We start from the raw sequence: 13,641 nt of genomic DNA, 5'->3' as shown, positions 1-13,641 counted from the left end.
TGTTTTCCTCCCAAGATACCTCTTTACAATAGCCATGGATCGTTTCCCTTTGTCTGGTAGTGGTATGCATGCATTTGATAAAGTACCAAAGTCTTTCTTGTAGTAGCCTAGACGACAGGTGCAAACGTAGCTGCCTGCAGTGTTAACGCATGTGGCGTCCTTGGGGCACTTATTCCTTTTAGGAACTTGACACTCGTTAATATCTGCAGTCAAGTTTGGCCACAGAAAAAGAGAGGAACAAAATAATCAATATTATGTGCAATCTTTCACCTATTTCTAAACTTGTGCAGATTAGAGCAAATGGCACTCCACATACCAAAAGTCACAAGAATAATTTAAGGGTGTAAAATCGGAGAAAGTCCTTCCAAGTTCCAATGTAGTGCTGGAAAAATAGAGAATAATTGTTTGATATCAACATCCAAGCCCATCCCCTATGATTGGCTTTTCTTCCCCTGAATTTGTGTATGTTATTCAATCTTGAGGGTAATTTGCACGATTACATATGGGGGTTCTAAATTTTGATGCGGTCTTCAGAAAAGTGTACAATACATTATGTTGAGTAGACCGTTAGTTTTCCGTGGTGGCTATCCAATTGGTTGAATAGTTGTAATTTTCCAAGAATTTCATTGATATCTTTTCAGATTATGCAGAGAAGAGTCAACTAAAATTAATCCCAAAACTTGGCTGAGAGCACCTATGGAACTAACTGATCTCTTGAAGAAAGTACTTCACACATTGTTGGTGGTAATGTCTAGGGACAGTTATTTGTTTTCTCACCTAATGTTCTCCCTAAATACAAAATCTGCCTGATTTGCATAAAATTTTTGATACGCTAGCTTTAGAACTATGACCTTGTAACAAACTACCTAAAAAAGAAAAATAAATCTTCTGTTGCTAGCAAGAAGAAAAAGAAAATGGATAGACGAGAGTAATTGCGTACTTTCGGCTTCCTGTTAAGATTACAACAAATCATGTTAGTGAGATTACCTTAGCAAAATTCGAATGTGAGCCATGACTACCTTAGCAAATCATGTTTTTTTTCCCTATCTGAACTTACTCTTCCTTCGCATTCTCTCTCCTTCCAAATTACTCCAAAAAAAAATGGAGAAAGAAGAAATCCATTACGTACCTTTGCATCCAGTAGGCAGATAAGGATTTCCTTGGTAACCTGGCAAGCAAGTACACAGATATCCAATTCCTCTGGTTGAATTGATGCACTTACTATTCTGGCCGCATACATAATGTCTCCTTTTCACCGCTTCATGGCAACTGATATTTCCAATTTCCCAGTCAAGTACAATTGGAACAGTATAATCGTCATCGCAACTGGAAATGTTAAACCTACCAAAATCATTGAAATCCGTTTTTACAATCATGGAGAGGCTACAAACAGCAGATTCCCAAGATCTATCTGCAGTATTCATGGTAAGCACCATAGTTGAAAAATAATTGAATTCTTTTGCTATAGTGGTCTGGCAGCATCCGTTTCCAGAGCAAGATGAAGAAGTAGCTGTTTGATTATTTTCTGAATCCAAGCACAGAGATGGGCATCCGCTGATGACCTCATTTGTGTAGCAACATACAAGATGTTCTTGTTGCGCCGAAAAAGATCAAGCTTCAGTACATGAGTTACCAGAGTTCAAGGACATCTTAAAGGTGCATGTTCTTCTGAAATTTGTAGGTTTCCCAACTCTCCAAGCTTCTAGTTAGTTGTCTGGTTGGGCAATAATCTTGTATTTGGGTTCTATTGGCAGGGCTTGGAGAAATCTCAGCTAGATGAGGTCAAGTAGAAATGTCATATGATCACTCATTATGCTTCATGAATGGTTACGGGGCTGTAATTCATTTCTAGTCTTTATTGAATTCATCAAAACATTTCCTTTCTTTTATTAGCGCATGAATATCGACCTTCTTAATCTTAAATATGCAGTTGCAGAATAAAATGTTGAAGGAGATTCCTTTTCTATTTCAAGTTCTTAAGTTTCCTCAATTACAAATCAAGAACATGTTCTTAGGTTTGTGAATTATATTAAAATCATCAAGCAGTGCTAGGCATTTGTCATATTTTGTGGATTATATCATTTCATATGTTGTGTCTTTTGGTGACATTACTCCCTTACAGATAATTTCTCGTCATCTAAAAATAAGAAAATTTAAAAATCAAATCATGCTGATAAGGACGTCATATGTCATTTCTTCATATCAAAATTTTTTATTCACTAAAAAAATCAAGTTAGATTGTCAAAATGGTGGGATTGGGTGGAACTTAACCTGCTTGGCCCAAGAAATTAAAGAATCAGGTTAGATTTGGATTCATCATGTGTCGAGTTTGGACAATGCTAAACTCCGCGTACAACTGATATGCTTACATGTTTAGTTCTTAAGAGACCACATCTGTACATTTGTCAATATATCACTATTGTATTATATTCTACTCATTATGTAAAAAATTATTATCTAAGATGATGTTTGTGATACTATTTATGACTTAGTTGAAATTTGATCTTGCAATTGGTGAAGTATTACTATCGAAAATGAGAAAGGTGATGTATTTAAATCTGGGCCAAGCCCCCTACCCTAGCATCAACATTTTGTTTAACAAATGCAGCCCAAGATCGGGCTTAAGAAATGCAGACCAAAAAAGAGAATTGACAGCCCAAATAAGAATTCCAAACGATTTAGAGCACAATTGCAATGTTTCGCCCCTTCCGCTCTGAAATTTCATTTAATAGTGGAAAATTTTCGCTTCCATTTTATTCTAAGAATTTCGTTGCTATGTTTAAGTCTAATCAAGTTGAACACTGTAATATTTAAACTTGTTTGATTATTTTAATAAATTTAAAATTTTGTTCAAGTTTAATTTATTTATTTATCGAATCGAAGTTAAATATTATTCAAATTTAATTTGGTTAGTTGGCGAACTAAATTTGACAAATAGTAGGAATGGCTAGTATACTTTTTGTTACTAAAGAAAATTCTTGTTATTTATATATTAACGGACACTTCCTCAAAAGAATGAAAGATTTCGTACTACTTGCAGATACTGCAATTGATGCCTTTAAAAAATTGTTATGACATCAATTTTCCATGGCACAGTAAATCTACCATAAATCAAAGGAAACAAGACATTATAAAAAAACCCAAGAATTTGACAAACGAGTAGTGGAATTATGATCGTAAAACTAAGCATTCAAAGACTACGAGAGTGATGGAAGATGACTAAAAGCTAATGCACGTAGTGAGAACCCATGAGACATTTTCAATCTCTAATCAAGGCTTAGCTATTAATAATACCCATGAGACATTTTGAAAAATTCAAGCTGTTCCGGTACATACTATCCTGAAAGAAGGAAAAAGAAATCACGAAAGCCTTTGAAATTTTGTTGCTATCCCGTTTAACTTCCAAATGTTAAACTTGATCAATTTTTATTAATCTTTACTCTCTGGGAGTTTTTCCTAATTGGCCCTTGGATCCCACTATGATATTCACCAAGGTTAAGAAAGCATGCCTTGAATTGCAATGAATCTGCGAACTACTTAAGATGCATTAGGTGTTTAATTTAATGGGTTAATTTCAGAAACCTCCCCTGAGGTTTCTGACAGTCTCAAGGACCTCCCCTGAAGTTCCGAAAATCCCTTATACCTCCCCTAGAACTAAGTAGATAGTATCAGATTCAACCCAATTGACATGGACAATGAATATAAAATGTGTATCAGGAGAGAGAAAATAAAAAATTCCACCTCTGTCCTCAAGATTGTCATTAGTGAGGATGTTTATGTTGAAAATTTCAATAGAATCTTATTCCTTTGAAATTTCAGAGGGTGTATGTGAAACTGATGGAAAAAGGTAAGGATGTATTGCAAGAAATTGTCTTCTGCTTCATGCCAACGGCTCTCAAAGCAGTTGTTTGTAACGGTAAAAAGAAACAGTAGTGTTGCTTTGGAGGTCTATATATTTGCTTGCATGGGAGTTGCAACAGAAAGCTGTCAACATTGTTGGGTTGTGGCTGAGGTTTCTGCAAAAGTGCTCATACAAGTATAAGCTGAACTACCCACAAACATGTTCAAGGCGACTTCACCTGCGGTTACTGCTATGCTATATACACTTACTTGTGTATAGAATACTACTTTTTACTCAATATGTTCTGAAAGGTTCTATTCTCTTCAATATTTGCATTTGAGACGGATGAACAGGAATGTGGACCGCTTGATGAAATGCTTTGAGTCTGACTGGGACTTGGATTTTGCCAGAAATGGTTTCTTATGTTCTTGAATTTTGAAGGGGCAGTTGAGAACCCTGGCTCAGAAAGTATGTCCTGAACATCTGTTTGGCCTTCCAGCATGCTCACAACTTGAGACATTGTAGGCCTGAGAGTTGGGGATGCATTTGTATATAGAAGGGCCACATTTAGCATGAGAGTTGCCTTTTCTGATGAATATTCGGACCCAAGTCTGGATCAACCAGTTCTAGTAGACTGCCTCTCTCTTGTAAAACATAGGCCTGGTCAGAAGAATGAAATGACAAAAGTTAGACTGGAACAAGCTGCATCAGAATCCTATGAGGGAAGACAGTGTAGGCTTGGAAATTTTACGGCAATTTAGTCGGAAAGACAATGAGATACTGATCAGGTTTCAGATTGTGAATGTGTGAGAATTACTAGTGGAAATCGAAGTAAAAATAATAGAATTGAAGAATTTCAGTTTTACCTCATCAAGAAGATAAACACATTCTTCCTTTGGCCTGTAATTTGTGTTGTTTTTCCCACTGACTATTTCCAATGCTACAACTCCATAGCTGTAAACATCTGCTTTAGCAGTCAAGTAACCGCGCATCGCGTACTCAGGAGCCATGTAACCTCTGCATGAGCAAGTATTAAGGGAACATTCATTACAATATAAGCAGGTCACGAGGTTATGATCACTATCAAAGGAAGCTCTTGTTGCTTTGTTTTCAGAGGTGAAAACAAAGACCAACCCGCTGATATGGCAGATATGTCAAAGTGACAAAATGAAGGCAGGCATTTAAGCTTTAGCCACATGATTAATGAAGCTAAGTTTTAACCTGTTTTATTATCACATTGCCATTTATATATGATGAGATATCTGAAGCAGGAGCTAAAACCTCTACAGATTCTCCAAAAACATGGACACAACGAACTTACATAGTTCAGGCAATCCGGGTGCCAATGTGACTACAATCGTCCTCATTTAGCTTCGCCAGGCCAAAATCAGAGATTTTAGCATTGAGGTCCTTGTCAAGCAAAATATTGCTAGTCTTGATGTCTCTGTGGACAATTTTCAGTCTTGACTCTTCATGGAGGTAGGCCAGACCTCGGGCTACGTCTAGGCAAATTTTCCTTCTTGTTGGCCAGTCTAACTTTATCTTGCTTGCTGAATCTTTTCCTGTTGACATTTGAAAGACAAACTAGTTACTTAGTTTGCTATATATCCACCAAAATTATGTGCATCTCTTTCAAATTTACTTGCACTTGTTCGTTGAATAGAGCTGAGCTTATTGAAAAGAGCTCGTGATACACAGTTGTTTGCCATGAATTCGTAGATAAGCATTAAATGATTTCCTTCAACACAGAACCCATACAGCTTCATAAGATTAGGATGTTGCAAAGCAGATATCATTCCTATTTCAGTCACAAATTCGAGGTTCCCTTGTTTAGACTTGGAAGAAAGTTGCTTTACAGCAATTACAGTACCATCTGATAATTGACCCTGCATCATGAAGTAAAGCTGCAACTTTAGTTTTGAATAATCAGAATATAAATTATTTAGAAATTATTGAGACAGAAGATACTTGGATCACAATTAAATTTCATTGTCCTTTGGTTTATCAAAGCAAGGAGCACTTGGAAACCTATAAATCAACCAAATTATTTATAGAGATTTGTAGGACATTTTTAGATAACAGTTTGCTGAAGCAAAACAGAAAAAAGCTATAGTTGAAAACCTTAACTTATGGAGAACAATCATGGACCAAAGGATTTGATTTAATTGCTCTGAAAATCGTTTTCATCTAAGGATCCATTTACAAGAACTGATTAAAATGTTCCAGTTAAGTTAGTTAATCCTATGTATTAGACATTTCACTAATTAATTCATATTATTATCAGAATATATTACTTCAACAGCAGGGATATTTCTGTCAATTCAATGTCCATGTTGTCATTTTGGGGCCCAATAATCTGACAGGAGAGGTATAAGGTATTTTCGGAACTTCAGGGGAGGTCCTTGAGACTGTTTCTGAAATTATCCCTAATTTAATTTTATTCTTGTGCTTATCATTTCCCAATGCTGCAGAGAAACTGAAAGGACTATAATATGCAAAGCCAAGTTGACTCCCTGCCATGTATACAAAGGACACTTGCTGTCCCGTTAACTGATTATTATATATATATACACATGTACATAAAGCATACCTGTTGTTACTGCTGTCCTCGAATGAAAAAATCTATAGCATTATTCGAAACCTAAATGAATTTCTTTTTGGACAATTTGCACCTTGATGTTCTAGATGCCCACCAATTTAGTCTTCAACCTATATAGTAAAAGCACGAAAGGATCCGGTGGTTGTGCTGATGTGGCTGCATTTCATTCGCTGGGGGGTCGTCGTCCATCACGTGGGGCTCGCGTGCTTTCGCTGGGAGGAGAATTCGGATTCTTGCTTTTGTCCGCTGGGAGGAGAAGTGTTTTTTGTCCGAGAGACGAAAATGAAGACCAGCTGACCTGCTGAGCTCAATATGGCTCAATGTGCTGACCTGCTGAGACGAAAGTGATGGGCTCAATGTGGGTTTCCATGGTTTTACGATTTTGCCCTTCTTTTTAAAAAGCATGCACCGTTGTTTGTTGCTAAGCTCAACCTATTATCCACTGGATCCAATCTAAGACATGCAGTAGCAGAGAAAATCACATCAATTGAAGGTTGGTTAGTGGCTCGAGGATTACTACCATCATATTCTTATCTTCCTCCTCCTCTGATTTCTATACGACTGCGAATAGGGCTTGGTAAACACTCTCCATAGCTGTCACTTACTTTCTTCTCTTATCAAACTCACCGGCGGACCAACAATTCTTCCATACCTCTCCGATTTTTTCTGTATTGTTTTCTCTAAAAATTAAGGTCAACAACAGCCACAGATGACCTTCAATTTTCTAGCTTTTGTTTCTGATCTTTTTAGATGAGATGAGCTACAAATAACTTGTAGATTTACTTAACTTTTCTCTGTTCTTCCAATGGTCTTTATTTGCTTAAAAATTAATAAAGCTTGGTTTAATATCTTTGTTAGTCAATTATTTTCTTAGCGATAAGAACTTTGATCTTCTAATCTTTATATCTTAAGATTTTTTATTTTATTTTATGTCTCTTATGTTTTATTTATCTGATTTCCTAATTTTTATAGTATTTTCTTTGCAGGAAAAAGATGAAAACTTTTATGGGATGCAAATGCAAGTACTTGTGGATATATTCCATCCTTTTCTGTCCTCTAAAGGTCTGTTCTGCTTTATTTATCTATTGATTTATTTGTTTATTTATTTTTTGCCGATAAAAACTTTGTTATTTTAATTTCGGTCTCTACTCTCAAATCACTTGAAGTTTTTATTTTGTCTTTTATTTTATTGGATTATACTATTATTTTTATAGAAAGGAAGATGAATTTATTAGGTTTTAGCTGAAAAATAGGCATGAACATCAATGTTTTCCTCTATAAACATTTTTTCTGGTGCTGTTTGACAGAAAGTATGAGTTATAGTGGTTTCTTAAAGCATTCTAGAAGCATTTAATCCCTAAAACACCTATGCATTCTAGAGCCCCTGTTGTAGAAACACTGATTGCTTCTTTTCTTGGCGCACATTCATCTGTGATTTTTCCCGTATTTTTACTTCGTTTATACTTTCATATTACAATTTGCATTTTTACAGAGTGAGGAAGAAAAGGAAGAACAACCTCTGTGGTAAGAAACTTTTTAGCCCATAAGTTTTTTGCTCTAGTTTGTTTCCCTTTTCAATTTGTGACCTTCCCTCTTTCCCTCTATGACAGAAATTTGTGGAGGATGGCAAAAATTTGTGGTAAAACTCCTGCTCCTATTATTTTCACGGTACTTTGGGCCTTTTGTTTTTAGATTTTACTATTTTTCTCTTAAATACTAGCTTTGAGTGAATCCTTTTACCTGTCAAAATGAAATCTGCCAAAATTAGATCAAGTGCATCTGTTAAATCAGAAGCTAAATGATAAATAACATTAACTAATATGGAACAAAAGGGTCGAGGTTAAGATTTTTCACTTTCACTTTTACAGAGAAGTTTAAAGATTTTTCGAAGAAACCTCTAAGCTGGTTCAGGAATCATTTTTTGCTCAGTTAAAAGTTGAATCCTTTTGTTCTTTTCTTGTTTTTTCACTGAATATGGGACCTGGTCTTCATGCAATTTCTGTCTCTGCATCTTTTAGGACAAGTCAATATTTCTAAAGTAGTATATGTTTGAGAGTAAGACTAGAGAGATGATTGTCTACACAACCGAAGGTTCTTTGCCATTGCAATTTCTCAGGGATAAATTTTTCCCCATCAGATTTTTATCTCTAACCTTTTCTTTCTTCTTTCTTCTTTTTCTGGTATCCACTACAGGAAGAAGCAATCTTTATTTGTGGTCCAGGAATAAACAAATGGTGAAGATAGCCTTTAAGTAGGTGTTTGTTCACCTTTTATTGTTGTTTTTCCTTTTTTGGGTTTTAATGATAGTATAAGTTCTAATTAATTGAGGTTCTGTTTAATTGATAGGTGAGAATACCTTAAACTAGGTGACTTGGTTGAGCAGATATTGTGCACATCCGTATTTGGAACTCCATAGCATGTCAGCTTCCTTATTTGGCTATCTAGATAGACTATTTTGTAGTGTGAAAATGTTATCTTCTTTTGATGGGCTTTTGAATAACGAATCATTAGTTTCTTTTCATTGATTAATTTTATAGATTGATTACACTTTTGTTGTTAGAGTAAGTTTTACTTGGTAATAAATTTGTATATTTCACCTTTAACCTTTTGGGTTCATTTCTTGAACTTCAATATTTATAGGTATAAACTTGTTGAAAAAAGGATGAGAGGCATTGGCAGTGTGAGGAGGGACGTAAAAGAAAAGAAGAAAGGTGTGCGAAAAAGTGCAAGTTGAAATACTGATACTGAAATCATTATGGTCATTACTGTAATGATTAAAATGTTAAGAAAAAGCTAGAGATTGAGTTTCAAGAAAAGACCCTTGGGTTACTTGGCGCTAAGATAGGCATTGGTCATTTAAGTTTCCTATTCTTTGGGAAATTCACTATTATTTGACCATTTCAATATTCTTTTACCATACTAGAGCTACTATGTTTGGTTGACTGTATCATTGATAGCTATTTAATGTAACTTGCCTTTACTGCTCGCAGCTAAAATGGATTGATGAGGATTTCCTGAGCTATGACTTTGAGTTCAACATTTTGCTGACTTGCAAAATTTGTTAAGAGAATTTTCTTCATTTTCCTTGGAATATGTTTCTGCTGTTCTATGTGCAGGTTATTAGTCAAGATATAGAGATTAAAGGACCTCATTTAAAACATCTGACACTTCTTTAGGCTTTGTTGTTCTAGGCCCAATCAGATATCTTTATACTTACTGTTATTTGATTGTGTGGCTTGAGTTCAAATTAAGTAAATTATTTGAGAGAATGCTTAATGATTTGTTTGGCTTGTTTTGCTTAGCAATGAGTCAAAGCCCGAAGTGTGGAAGAACTCTTACCGTTTCCCTTGCATTATCATGATTGAAGTGTCATGCACCCCTAGAATCAAGATTGGAATTATTTCTATGTCTGTCTTGCATGGATCTACAGTGATTATTTATTAGCCTCATTTTTGGATACATATTATTGTAGACATTATGTACCTTTTACATTTTAAATAAGAGGTTTTGTTTGTAAAGATAGTGACCAACTTTTGTTTCAATGCATCATATTGTGTATATTGGACCTATTATGTACTTCCTAATTTTGTCCAGTTACGGTGGGTTGTATTCTTAATGACACTGAATTGCAATTTTTACTTACCTCTTTAATTCAATAATTATTTTTACTAATTATATGCCTCCTAATTATATGGCCTCAAATAATTCAACATCTGTCATCACAACAATTTGCAAGTTAGATGGTCAGGATTGGGCAATTTGCATGCTTTCACCATTTTCCTGCTACCTTATTCCGCATAATCAGTAATTAATTTCATATAAATGGCCTGTTATGGCATGAAACTCAAGTGAGCCAAGAATTCCACCTTTCTATTTGTCAATTGGTTATTTCATTCTCCCAACAATAAACTTCGGCTAGAAAACGTTTCCTTTGACTGTGAAAATAGATTGTTGCACGGCGGATCCTTTTTCAGAAATATGAACCCCCTTCATTCTCAGTGTACACCTACTCCGTACCATGTATCACACTTCCATTCTCCTGACCAGAGTTGTTGCGTTAGTTGTTCCGATTTTCATGTTACATGCAAAGAATTGGATAAACAACATAGAAACGATTGAACAACATCAAAATTAATGCTCGCTGTAAATTTAAAAACACCACCGATAATCAATTCTCCATAGAATAATAGAAAAAAATTAATAGTGTTTACTCATTGTTTAATATTTTTGAATCTCCCATTTACTTTTCCCAACACTTCATCCCATCTCTACATGAAGCAAAATCATACTGATGAGCTTCAATTTTATTCGTCTCAATTATTTTCTTTTCGATCTTTTTCTCGACACCATGTTAGATGCAAACCTTTATTTACTCGCATTTTCTTACAACATTGCTTATTTAAAAGCTTAATCATTTTATAACCAAATAACTTAAATGCAATGCATACGATTTATGATATCTCCACTTGAAAATCTGGGCATTTTCTGGGCAACATGAAATTAACACCGCGCAACGCGCGGTGATCCCCTCCTAGTATTGATAAACCTGTTAAGTGGATGGAAAATGCTGATGCATCTTCAGTCTGAATTTACTCAATCCAAGAAACTAGCAAAGCATTGCTCAACAACATTATTTGAAAACTCAGTTTTGGCATCAACTTCTGTTAGTTTTGGTTCCAGGAAATCGACCAACAAGAATAATAGGATTTTTAGCAACTCAATAATGATAATAACATAACAAATAAAAAAAAAAAAGAGAAACAGAATTTTACATACTTCGGACAAATTGACCTACGTCCGCGGACGAAGGGTAGTAGATTTACTATAACAGAAAAAGAGTACAAAAGAGAGAATACAAAACCTAGGAAATAATTCCTAAGGTCAAAAAGCACTTAAAACTAAAAATGCAAAAGGGTTTAAATAGCACTAAATGTTTAATGGTCCAAAGGCCATATCTTGTTCTTTTGGTTTGATACCTAACCAAAACTCCTCTCAAATATACTATAACTATTTGATGTAAAAGAGGTAAAAAAAAAAGTAATTAAGAATGTATTCACCAAAAATATAAAAATTGTTTTCCAAACAAAGCCGAATTTGAAGGTGACAAAGAACTTTTTTCTAGAAAAGCTTCAATCATGTGTACTACTTTTAGGTTTTTCGTTTTTGTTAAAAATTATGCACCTTTCAAAATTAGATGGAGGCCTTCTGCTGGCATCCTGTTCAACTTCAAAATGTTAAAACTCATCGTTTCGTATCATCCTGGAACCTTGGATTTAGTTTTGACTGGTCCTTAGATCCTACTAAAATTCCCACCACAGCTAAGAGAAGATGCCTTTTCTTTTTAAATTTCCTTTTTGTAAGTGGGAGGTCTTGAATTCAGAATTTCTTTTTTATAATTCCTTTCACCTTACCACTAAACCCAACACTTTTCCACAAAAGAAGATGCCGTGAATTGCAATGAATCTGGAAATCCCAACACCCGTTTCATTATGAGATTTTACTGGCAAATTAATTTGTATTAAAAAATTTTCAAAACTTCCAAATCAACATTAGGATAATTAAAATTATTTTGAAGGGTTAGACTTCATATATTTATAATATTTGAATCAACATGAAAGTTTATAAAAATTTTTGCACGAACATAAGGTTTAATTTGTAAGTAAAGTGTTTAAAATCTTTCCAAATTTGAAGACTTTGAAGTGGTGGTTCCTATTCCCTACCTTTCTTTGCTTCTCGAAGTGCTAACTATTTCTTTAGTTATGAATCTTGAACTATACAAGCAACCTTTTGCGAATGTGTTTGTAAAATAACATGGTTACCTAATTAGACAAATTCTCTGCATAGAAGTAGTATCTGTGAACACCAAGTTAATAGCTGCAAGTACCGTAAGATTTCTTAATTTCTTAATTTTCTTGTTTCTTATTTTCTTGATAGTTTTGGTCCCAGGAAATCGACCAATGAGAATAATAGGATTTTTAGCAACTCAATAATGACAATAACATAATAAATAAATCAAGAAAAGAGGAAATAGAATTTTACGTGGTTCGGCCAAATTGACCTACGTTCAAGGACGAAGAGGTAGCAGATTTACTATAACAAAAAAAGAGTACAAAAAAGAGAATACAAAATCTAGGAAATAATTCCTAAGGTCAAAAAGCACCTAAAACTGAAAATACAGAGGAGTTTAAATAGCACTAAATGTTTAATGGTTCAAAAGCCCATGACTTGCTCTTTTGGTCTGATGCCTAACCAAAACTCCTCTTAAATATACTATAACTATTTGATGTAAAAGAGGTAAAAAAAAAGTGATTAAGAATGTATTCACCAATAATATAAAAATTGCTTTCCAAACAAAGCTGAATTTGAAGGTGACAAAGAACTTTTTCCTAGAAAAGTTTGAATCATGTGTACTACTTATAGGTTTTTCGTTTTTGTTAAAAATTATGCACCTTTCAAAATTAGATGGAGGCCTTTTGCTGGCATCCTGTTCAACTTCAAAATGTTAAAAATTATCATTTCGGATCATCTTGGAACCTTGGATTTAGTTTTGACTGGTCCTTAGATCCTACTAAAATTCCCACCACGGCTCAGAGAAGATGCCTTGTTCTTTTCAATTTCCTTTTTATAAGTGGGAGGCCTTGAATTCAGGATTCCCTTTTTTATAATTCCTTTCACCTTACCACTAAACCCAACACTTTTCTATAAAAGAAGATGCCATGAATTGCAATGAATCTGGAAATCCCAACACCCGTTTCATTATGAGATTTTGCTAGCAAATTAATTTGCATTAAAAAATTTTCAAAACTTCCAAATCAACGTTAGGATAATTAAAATTATTTTGAAGAGTTGGACTTCATATATTTATAATATTTGAATCAACATGAAAGTTTATAAAATTTTTTGCACGAACATAAGGTTTAATTTGTAAGTAAAGTGTTTAAAATCTTTCCAAATTTGAAAGGGAAAAAACACAAAATTTGAAGACTTTGGTGTGGTGGTTCCTATTCCCTACCTTTCTTTGCTTCTCGAAGTGCTAACTATTTCTTTAGTTATGAATCTTGAACTATACAAGCAACCTTTTGCGAATGTGTTTGTAAAATAACATGGTTACCTAATTAGACAAATTCTCTGCATAGAAGTAGTATCTGTGAACACCAAGTTAATAGCTGCAAGTACCGTAAGACAACAACATAACATGAAA

The 13,641-nt window shown here is 34.4% G+C and overlaps 1 long non-coding RNA gene across 5 annotated transcripts; it reads left to right on the top strand.

Moving 5' to 3' along the window:
- Positions 1-6,727: 6,727 nt before the first annotated feature.
- On the top strand, positions 6,728-10,009 carry LOC140014441 (uncharacterized). Of its 5 annotated transcripts, XR_011821199.1 has the most exons (5): positions 6,863-7,017; positions 7,427-7,502; positions 7,933-7,964; positions 8,051-8,531; positions 8,634-10,009. It is a non-coding gene; the product is annotated as an uncharacterized lncRNA (long non-coding RNA). The 5 variants fall into 5 exon arrangements; XR_011821200.1 differs by having other exon boundaries at positions 6,728-6,933; positions 8,051-10,009; XR_011821198.1 differs by having other exon boundaries at positions 8,051-10,009.
- Positions 10,010-13,641: the final 3,632 nt, after the last annotated feature.

Source organism: Coffea arabica, chromosome 9c (assembly GCF_036785885.1).
Source record: "Coffea arabica cultivar ET-39 chromosome 9c, Coffea Arabica ET-39 HiFi, whole genome shotgun sequence".
In the NCBI taxonomy this organism is placed as follows: Eukaryota; Viridiplantae; Streptophyta; class Magnoliopsida; order Gentianales; family Rubiaceae; genus Coffea; species Coffea arabica.
This window is presented reverse-complemented; position numbering and strand designations above follow the sequence as displayed.